Here is a 10,694-nt window from a genome sequence, read left to right on the forward strand (position 1 = left end):
GAGGAGGAGGACGCGGCGCCGGGGGCTGCTGCAGGAGCTCGACGCCGAGAGTGTCTGGGTCGAAGAGTATGTGGGGAACAGGTTGCCTTCCACCCAAGCTAGGATGGAAGACGATTTGAGCTTCGGCAGCGACGCCGTCGGATCGGAAGGGGTATTGGGAGGGCAACGAAGGTGCCGCAATCAAAATTTCATTTATCTCGTTTGATTTGGTTTTCTCATTGAAATATATCAGCTTCACCGAATCAAATTTCAGTCTTCAATCAAAAAGATTTCACACTTTTTTATGCGATTTTATAGCCAATGCTGCAGTTCGGTTTGGTGATTGATGTGTTTTGTTTCTGCTGTGTAGGAATCAACGAAAGGGCAGGGCGGATGGTAGCAGCTGGGTACCTGTAGCTCTCCCTTTCTAATTATGACAAAAGTGAGTTGAAATTCAACCGTTTGTTGTTCATGCGCCTACTCTATTAGAGTGCTCGGAGATCTGCAATCGCATCAGGGTTGATTAGCGGAAGTGAGTCTGGTTTCTAACTGTTCACGAGCCTAAGTATCTTTCGTTGAATTGTCATATCAACCTGCTGACAATCAAGTTGACTGCAAGCAGACCATATCTAGCAGTAGCAGTAGCAGTAGCAGGAAATGCCTTTAGCTTTCCACTGGTGATTTGGTTCCTTGGCAATGCCGCAGGTCAACATGCTTGTTGCTTGTTGGTGATGTGAAGAACATCTGCGCATATATAACTCTCTGTCTGTCATGGAGATCAACATCAACAGCAAGTGTAAGGCTTGATGCAGAACTACAGGTGCACGTGTACTCAAATGAAAGCTCTTGTGGCTAAATTACCTTCTTTTTGCTTGAGATGCACTACTAAATCTTTTGTGTCAACCAATGTGTCTACACACATTTCGCACTTAATACAACTCTAGATAAAAAATCAGGATTTCACACTTACTGAAAGTATTAATTATATGATTATAATGGTAAATGGTCACTATTTCTACAGCTGATGCAAAACACCATGTGCAAGTGATGCAATGCAAGAGCCCATATTATCCAGGAGGTGGCCTCGATCCTGCCATCCAGGAGCATCTATTACGCAATTCAAGGTATGGGAACTCCACCAATTTTTTTGATCTTGTGATTGATTTTGTCTATTTAAGATCTTCTATTTTCATGCATTATGCACATGTCAGGTACACTTGTAGGATACGGTTTTGCTAGGATTTTGATAAGATTGAACTGTGGATTATGGCATCCTATCCAACTGCTCCTGAGAGCCACTAACTACCAACCATATTGGCACGGTGTCCAGCAGCACAGAGCCGATGTATGTGTCATCTCAGCCTGTCCAATTTTTTTACACTGAGTTTACTTCAGTTCCAAACATGGTTTTTGACTTGTGTTTATTCATAACAGTTTGGCTAGGTTTAAAGCAATTTGTTTTGTTACTTGCAGTCGAGCAAAAAGACACATGATGTTACAGTTTCTGGATGACAATGCGGGTATCGAAGAAAAAGTTTCTTATTCCAATTTTCTGGATGACTAGCTAATCATGGATGAAGTTTCTCTCCAGTTATAGAAGAGATTATTAGTATATCATAACCAGTAGTTATATTTAATTGTAATTGCAAGTCATCTTAGAATACATGTAATATTATTTGTTGTATACTCTTTTTAGGTAACAATTATTAGACGAGCAATGTTTGGTTTGATGCAGCAGAACATGTTTAGAGTGTTCATTGGGTTCTTGTACAGTTACTATGATATCAAGAATCGGGCAAGTGATGATACGTTTTTATTTGAACAAATACACACGTGTATGTGCTATACAACAAAAGAATCTCCATAAAGTTTAATATTTTTTTTGTTTGAATTGATTTTGTGTAGCATCAGCTGAATATATCACCATGTATATATTAGTGTTCTCCTGTTCCAACGCACGGGCACTCACCTATTGAATACAAATATCCCTTGGCGACGGATGACGGGGCAGAAACGGGAGCCCGTGTCAGACACAGCCCGGCAATGGCCCAACACGTGTCAGGCCCGCCGCCCGCACCGGGTTTTTCGAGTTTCTCTTTCTCTTTCTATATATATTTTCCAGGAATCTTCGGCGTGAGGATGAAATTTTTTTGACATTTTTTAATGCTGGAATAGTTTTTTCGTAAGCCTGGAACAGTTGTTCCAGCTTCATAATAAAATTGTTCCGCCTCCAATGAAAAATTGCTCCACATGGAAAATTATATAAATATATCCAAGTTTGGTCTTGTTTTTAAAAATCTCGTCACGAGGATCACAGTGGTGCAATCGGCATTTGATTTGGATATCTGGTTTAAATGTTACAACCTGCTTCTGCTTGTGCTGCGGCTTCGATTGATCAGGTCAGCGCTGATGACGACTGCCGACTTCCAAGACAACAGTGGGTGGCTCATCCTACATCTTGTTCGTTTGATCATTTCTGTGGTTTATAAGTTAGCTGATGTTGTTTTATTATAAGAGAAAAATACTATATCATGGTTAATAAGCATGACTGATATAATTAAGTGAACAGAGAGATGAGCACCGGGTCTGGGATAAGTTGGCTAGCCTCTACACGACGGGCAGTGGGCACGTCAACCGCCATGTTCGTTTGGCTTATAAGCCATACTTTTTCAGCCAGTGAATAGTATTTTTCTCTCACAACAAATCAGCCAACAGTACTTTCAGTCATAGCTTATCAGTCAAGCGAACATAACAAATGTGACCAGGGCCATGGACCCTGGGCTGGAACGTCAGAAAATTTGCCGTTAAGAGCATGTGCATGTGCTTCCATGTGCATCACCATTAGCTACACATCGGAAAATCTCTCTCTCTCTCTCTCCTGCTGGACATGCATCTGCATGTGCAGTGCATGCCCATTGGCACTACTAAAACTTTACTGGAGGCGGGCGATTTGGGTTTCCCACGGCGAGCAAAGCCGTCCGCCGCGGCCTAGAGGCCACGGTAAATCGTGGCTTAACCACGGCGGGCGGCTTTGCCCGCCGCGGTTAACCGATTTACCGCGGCGGGCGGTGTAACGTGCCCGCTGCGGTAAATATACTTTTACAACGGCGGGCACGTTACACCGACCGCCGCGGTAAATTATTTTACCGCGGCGGACACCTTTTGTGGCCCGCCGCGGTTATGTTGATTAGCCGTGGCGGGCTTTATTATTTGCCCGCCTCGGTAAATTATTTCCTGAATTAAAAAAAATACATCAGGCATATAAATTCAAATAAAATACAGCAGGCATATAAATTCAAATTCAAATCACATCCAGATTTCACAGATTAAACTTAAAAGTATGCAGGCATTACACATGAGATAATATACATATATATACATTCACTTAGTCGTTCTTGTCATCGTTAATTCATTACATTTACATATTAAAGTCGTTATACATGCGCTAAGGTGTAATCCTGCGGACGCATCATCGTGGGCCATTTCCTCAGCCTCTCGTACTCCGGTAACATCGCTAGCGGGCTGTTCTCATGGAAGAACGTGCCCCCTTTAAGCACGCATTTGTCTAAGACAAACTTACATATGTCCGCCTTTGTCTGCTTGAAGCTATGTTGGATGCTCTGCATGTCTCTCGACCAGTTCAATCCATTCTTGAGCACCCTCCAACTGCTGCTGTACTGCTTGCACACCCTCAGGAACTCACAGGCGTAGAAGCCACAGGTTTGTGATCCTACCGGTTGTTTGGCACACTACATGATCGATACGCAAGCATTACAACACAGGCATTAGAACGCATATGAACGGAAAGCACAATTAATCCTTTCAAATACTTACCGGAAAGTTGCGTCTGATTTTGATGCGGTTCTTATGCTTAGTCTTAAAATTCTCTGTTCTTCGATCATAGCATTCAGGATCCTTCACGTACTCCTTATAAGCGCTATACGAAATGTACTAGTATTAGGCAGGGCATTAGAACGCATATGAGAAGACAGTTCAGTCACTTACACTCTGAGGCAATCTTCAAAGGCCTTGTACCCTTTTAAGTTTGGCACTGTCAATGAATCAAATACGCAGGCACTACCATCCTGAGGGTAGATGATAAATGCAACCCAGTGACCCTCGAGGCCTTGGCAGCAGGCGGTGTCTTTGCCCCCGATTCCTCCGTGCCTCTAGGTCCTTTGCTCGTGCCCTTAGACGGACTGCTGGGAGGTGGAGGTGGACTTGTTGTTGGAGGAGGAGAACGAGGGTGAGGGCTTGTGCTTCCCGGTCCTTTGCTCGTGCCCTTAGACAGACTACCGGGAGGTGGAGGTGGACTTGTTGTTGGAGGAGGAGAACGAGGGTGAGGGCTTGTGCCTCTCGGTGCTTTGCTCGTGCCCTTAGACGGACTGCCGAGAGGTGGAGGTGGACTTGTTGTTGGAGGAGGAGAACAAGGGTGAGGGCTTATGCCTCGGGGTGAGTTCCTTCCCTTGTCATCCCCGCCATTGCCTTCGTCATCGCCGTCGCCGTGATCCGGATCATCGGGGGGACAAGATCCGGCAGCGGATGGTTGTGATGCTGGTGTCGCCGTCAGCGTAGAAGTCAGCGTCGAGAGAATGATCTCTATGTCGTCCTTGTTCCATAGGACTTCGAAACCCAAGGCAGCTCCAAGGATCGTTACCCCTTCTGCATTTGGATATTCCATTTTAAATTCTTCGTATTCGGTCGCATACCATGTAAGTATCACGGCAGCATAGTTGGCAGGGATCTGGTCTTGGTTGAAATCTTTGATATCTTCTTTGGGGTGCATGTAACCCTCACCCACGGTCAACTTTTTTGCCCTGCCGAACGGGATCATGAGCTGGACGCGCATGGGTTCCCGGATGGCGTCGACGGGGTGCCTTGGGCGATCCTCGATCATCAACAGTGGCTGCCCTTGTGTCTGCCCTTATGGAACTTGAGGCACAACCACGCCAGCCTAGCGAAGCATCTATGACCTCATCGACACCATATCTGGGTCATTGCTCGTGAAGGCTTCTTTTATGGACCGACTGATCATTTTGGCCACGCCTTGATCATAGCCCTTCTGAAAGATGCCCTCCTTGTACCTCTGCCTTGACCGGTATGTGGCAGCGTCGGATTGCCATGACTCCACTGAGTTCCAGCTCATCTTCGACGACATGCCACGGACGCGGCCACGGTGCTTGGGGGTTCCCAGCGCTAGGGTCAGCAAGTCCTGGCCCCCTACGAACCTCGAAGCTATCCTTGGATTTAGTGGCCTCGATGATAGCCCCCTCCACCTCCTCGAACTTGGGCTCATTGAACTTGCTCGCGCCCTCCTTGAGCTTCTTCGGCTTGCGGGCATAGATAAAGTCCTTAGCCCTCAAGTCTACACCGTCGTACGGATCGGGAAGCCCGACGACAGCTCTAGCCCTTTCTTCCTCCCACCACTGGGGCCTCTTACCAGCAAACCCAGTCATGCCCAAGTGGTGGGGGTGCAGGTTCTTCTTCACGAGTGCGCTGAACTTGGCGCTCTTTGCCTTTGCTTCTTCTGTTGTTCTTTGTTTGCAGAACTCTTCCCAATAATGTTCCTTCACCATAGTGTATTTGACACAGGGTGACTTGCCTAGCTTCAGGTAGTACCTGGTCAGCATGGACTTGAAGTTTCTAAAGGCTCTTCCTACCACGTGCATGACCCACTCCCTGCACTTGTTTAGATCAGCGTCCTCGGGATTATGGAAGCTCCTCGTCACCTCACCCCAAATATGTGTCTTGTAGTCGATCAGGACATTGTTCCAGTCCTCCCAAGTGATCTCCACCTTGTCCTTGACTATACATGTCACCTGGTTGCTGAACTTGGCAAGGACCGTGGGTGGCAACAACGGGTTTCCCTTTGGTCCCACCTCATGGATCACATGGACTTCGCCGTGGATTTCCCTCTGGTGCCTCCCGTGTTCCCCCCTTCTCAGCTTTGTCCTCTGACCCCTAGACTTGCCTAAAGTGGTTGGAGATGGAGCGGGGGGTTCTTTGTCCCTGACTTGTTCCTCCTCGAAATTCAATTCTCGAGGCACCACCGGCATCTGTTCAGGGTTTGGAGACCGTGCACTTTCAACTTCGTCGTCCCTCGGTTGGTAGGTCGGATCATCTTCGTCCTCTATACGACGTTTCTTTGTTGGCCTCGGGGTCACGAACACATGGTTCTCGAGGCTAGTTGATGATGATGCACTAGGGGTAGGGTCGTGCCATTCGCTTATCGGTTCCTCCGCCATTAGAAAGCTACAATGAATACATATTTAGTTGTATAGACATAGTTATAGAGTAGTAAAGTAGAGTAGTACTAGAGTAGTAAAGTAGAGTAGTACTAGAGTAGTAAAGTAGTAGTAGTTGGCTCAGATTTGCTCCATTGTCATCACATCGCTTTTAAACTGGTTGCTTGTATCTGGTATACAAGCCATCCTAGTTTAGCGGGGGCACTCGATCATCATCGCCGCTGCCTCAGCATAAAAGGGTTCACATCATTGCATATGCCACTGCCTCAGCTTAGAAGTGTGAAAAGAATCATCATTGCAAATACCAAACAAAAGCCATCAAGATAGTTTCAAAATTCGGCCCCAAAGGGCTAAGTCATTCGGCCATCAAGATAGAGTCACTGCCTCAGCTCTTGTTTTAAAAGTTCATCATTGCATATATATGCCACATAGATGGAGTCAAAATCAAGTGACTTAGTCAAAATCAAGTGTAGTCAAAATCAAATAGTAGAGTGTAGTAGCAGATAGAGTATAGTAGTAGCAGTAGGGTGTAGTAGTAGAGTATAGTAGCAGCTAGTAGTAGCAGCCAACAGTATAGAAAATAGTAGTAGTAGCAGATAGTAGTATAGTATAGTAGTAGTAGTAGTAGTCATATATAGGTACAGAGAGTAGAGATAGTGGTAGTGTAGTTGTACTAGTTGTAGTAGTGGTAGAGAGTAGAGATAGTTAGTAGAGAAGTGTAGTAGTTGTAGAGTAGTGGAGCAGCCAACAGTGTGTACAGCAGCAGTAGAGTAGTGTAGTAGTAGTTGTAGAGTAGTAGAGCCCACAATAGGAGACACCAAACAAAGCATATGTGCCACAAAAAATCAAAATAGGACATGGGAGTACAGTAGCAGTAGAGTGTAGTACAGCAGTAGCAGTAGTAGTATAGTAGTGGAGCATCCTAGCAAGTACAAGTAGTATAGTAGTAGCAGATAGTAGTAGAGTATAGTAGTAGCAGATAGTAGTAGAGTATAGTAGTAGCAGATAGTAGTAGAGTGGCAGCAACAAGTATCCTCCTAGATTCAGAGATAACAGTAGTACAAATCATAGGAAGTGGAAAAAGCCAACCCCTTCTCTTCCCTTCCTGCTGTCTGAAACTGAGCACCCACTCAAGAGTAGTACAAATTAAAAGGAGTAGATCCAGCAAAGGACATGGGTGTGCACATGTATGCCTGATAATTTAGTACTCACAAATAGGCAGTGGCATCATATATATCTAGTGCTCAGTTAACAAGAATCGCATCATAGGCAGCATTTAGTATTTTTTCTTCCAAATTCATCTCAACATGTGCCATCATAGGCAGTGGCATCAAGTGCTCAATAAACAAAATTGCATCATAGGCAGCAATAGTTGGCATTGCTCAGGAAAACTCAAATCGGAGAAGAACATCCATAGTTGGCATTGCTCCATAGGAGGGATTAGGGGAGCAATTGGCACATTACCGGGGCGGTCTCCTTGGGGCTCAGCTGCGGCGCTGGCGGCGCTAGGGTTAGGCCGCCGTAGAGGACGGTGCGGGGCCACGGATGACTGCGGAGACAGAGAGGTGGACAGAGACTTGGACGGGAGATAGGGGAGGATAGTACACCGGCGCGGGGACGCAGATGGAGGTACACGGTGCCCACGTGGAGAGCACACCGGCCCCGGAGGAGGAGGACGGCGACGAATGCAGCGAATGGCGATGGCGGCAGCGGAGGATGGGCCTAGGGTTCTGGCCCGCGTTCCCGTCGACGTCCAAAGGCACCACGGCCGTGGGTGCGTGTGCATGGAAGGAGGACGAGGGCACCACGACATGGAGGGCAGGGGCGATGATGGAGGTGCACGGCGGCGGCAATGGCGCAGCGGCGCAGGTGGTTTTTGGGCAGCCCTTTGGGGTCATTTTTGAACTGACGAAGGACTTAGCCGATTTGGGGGAGGTGGCGGAGTATATATAAGGCATCATTAACCGCGGCGGGTCTCTTAGGACGCCCGTCACGGTTAATATTTACCGCGGCGGGCTTCTTAGAACGCCCGTCATGGTTAATATGTACCATGGCGGGCCTCTTAGAGCGCCCGTCATGGTTAATATTTTTCAATCTGAAATCTTATTTTCCCCTTTTTCAATCTGGAATCTTATTTTTCCCTTAGGTAGAGTAGTATATATACTAGATAGTTAGCTATAGAGGAGTATGTATCGTAGTAGTAGATAGTAGTAGTAGTAAGTAGAGTAGTACATAGTTGGAGTAGTAGAGTAGTAGTTGGAGGAGTAGAGTAGTAGTAGAGTCGTAGTTGGAGGAGTAGTTAGCTATAGAGGAGTATATATATACAAGCTTGTTTCATTTGTTTGAACATAGATCACATAATATGAAAAAGAAAAAAACAACACAACAAAATATATGATGCATACATATGGTTCCATGATATTAATAATAAGTTACAACTTGTCTTGAATGGAGTCCACTACAATATTACAACTTGTCTTATAGATATGGTTGGCATACATATCATTTTGGTGCAGGCGCTTTCACGGTCCTCTTTTGACCGTCGGTGTGGGCCCAGGGCATTCGTCCTTGTCTTGTTGAATCCAACCACCTCGAAGGTAAGAACCTCCTTGCGGTAGTTGGAGGGGGTGCCTTGGGCGATCCTAGTAGAGTAGTATTGTATAGTAGTAGTAGATTCAGTAGTACTAGTAGAGTAGTATGTTTCCATGATATTAATAATAAGTTACAAAACTTGTCTTCAATAGATCGAGCTATATTATTACATATATGTTTCTAGGATACATATATCATTTTGGTGCAGGTGCTTTCACCGTCCTCTTCTCACCGTCGGGGCAGGCCCACGGCATCATCCTGGACTTGTTGAATCGGTCCTCGACGGCCTTGATCTTCTTTGGATGATCAGTAAAAAGCTCGAGCTCTGCGTAGTTGTTGTATTGTTCGAGACTCTGCACCCCATCAGCTCCCACAATCCGCTGCTTTCCAGACACAACCACATGCCTTTTTGGGTCCTCTGCATATATATAGTAGGCCACTTGCACGACATTGGTTGCTAGTACCCACGGGTCATCTTTGTAGCCGATACTTTTGAGGTCCACGGTGGTTAGCCCATAACTGTCCACTGCAACCGCATTCAGTTTGACCCACTGGCAACGGAAGATGGTTATGCGTAGGTTTTGGCCGTAGTCAAGTTCCCATATTTCTTTGACTTGCCCATAGTATTGCCTCCTCTGGCCCGTGGACTCTTCTTCGCCCTCGTATCGAACACCGTAGTTCTGTGCCGAGCTCTTCTTGTCCTTGTTTTTCATGTGGAACCTGTAGCCCTGGACGTCATACCCTTGCCACGTGGTGATTTGGCTGGATGGGCCTAACACAAGCCTCTTAACGGTCTCCGTATCTTCATCAGGGCATCCTTTAAGGGGTATGTGTTGCTCTTTGAGTCACTCTATGAAATTGCTCTTGTGATGGTTCTGGACCCATGCCTCCGTGCGCTGCCCGTCATTAGCGGCACGGATCTCTTCCAGGTGCTTTTCAATGTATTTCTCCATGCTCACTAACTGATGAAGGATGTTGTAATGAGCTTCTTGCACCGTTCGGTTTGCCACATCGGTGCGTACTTTTCGGCCTATGCACCCCATCCCTAAGGTTTTGCCTTCATGGTGATGGACAGGCAGCCCAATCACCCTCCCATGTCTTATGTACCTCATACACCAGTTCACGGCCTCCTCCGTTATGTATGCCTCGATCATAGAGCCCTTCGGGTAAGCGCAGTTATGGACGTATCTGTTGAGGGTGGACATGAACCGCTCGTACGTCCACATCTGGTGTAGGTACACGGGGCCCAGTTGATGGATCTGATCGACCATATGCATCATTAGGTGTGGCATAATATCAAAGTAAGATGGTGGAAAGCACATCTCGAGCTGGCAAAGGGTCTCCGCGATGAACTCCTTCAGGGCAGGCAGCTCAGCCTTATCAATGACCTTCTGGGTGATGCAGTTAAAGAAGTATGACATCCATGTGATGACCATCTTCACGTACTCTGGACAGATAGCCCTAATCGCAATTGGTAGGAACACCGTCAGCATGACGTGGTAGTCGTGTGAGTTGTAGCCGGTCATTATGAGGTCTTTCATGGAGACCAGGCTCTTGATGTTGGAAGAGAAACCAGTCGACACCTTGATACCCCTAAGCAACTTAAGAAAAGCCGTCCTCTCGTCTTGCGTTAGGTTGCAGGCCGCACCCGGGATATCGACTTTACCGTTCTGAGGCGGTCCCAGGTGAAGGTCCGGCCTGATGCCCAGATTGACAAGATCCGTCCGTGACTTGATACCATCCTTTGTCTTGCCCTTGATGTCCAGTAGGACACCGATCGTGCTTTCGAAGACATTTTTCTCTAGGTGCATGCAGTCGATGGCATGGGGTGTATTCAGTGTTTTCTAATACGACAGGTACTTGAAGAAAATTGACTTC

General features: G+C 46.6%; 1 long non-coding RNA gene across 1 annotated transcript; it reads left to right on the forward strand.

Moving 5' to 3' along the window:
- The first annotated feature begins 359 nt into the window (after window positions 1-359).
- LOC136500312 (uncharacterized) lies at window positions 360-1,546 on the forward strand. The gene is made up of 5 exons (XR_010770004.1): window positions 360-511; window positions 685-799; window positions 1,001-1,103; window positions 1,191-1,324; window positions 1,453-1,546. It is a non-coding gene; the product is annotated as an uncharacterized lncRNA (long non-coding RNA).
- Window positions 1,547-10,694: the final 9,148 nt, after the last annotated feature.

This window comes from Miscanthus floridulus, chromosome 13 (assembly GCF_019320115.1).
Source record: "Miscanthus floridulus cultivar M001 chromosome 13, ASM1932011v1, whole genome shotgun sequence".
NCBI lineage: Eukaryota > Viridiplantae > Streptophyta > Magnoliopsida > Poales > Poaceae > Miscanthus > Miscanthus floridulus.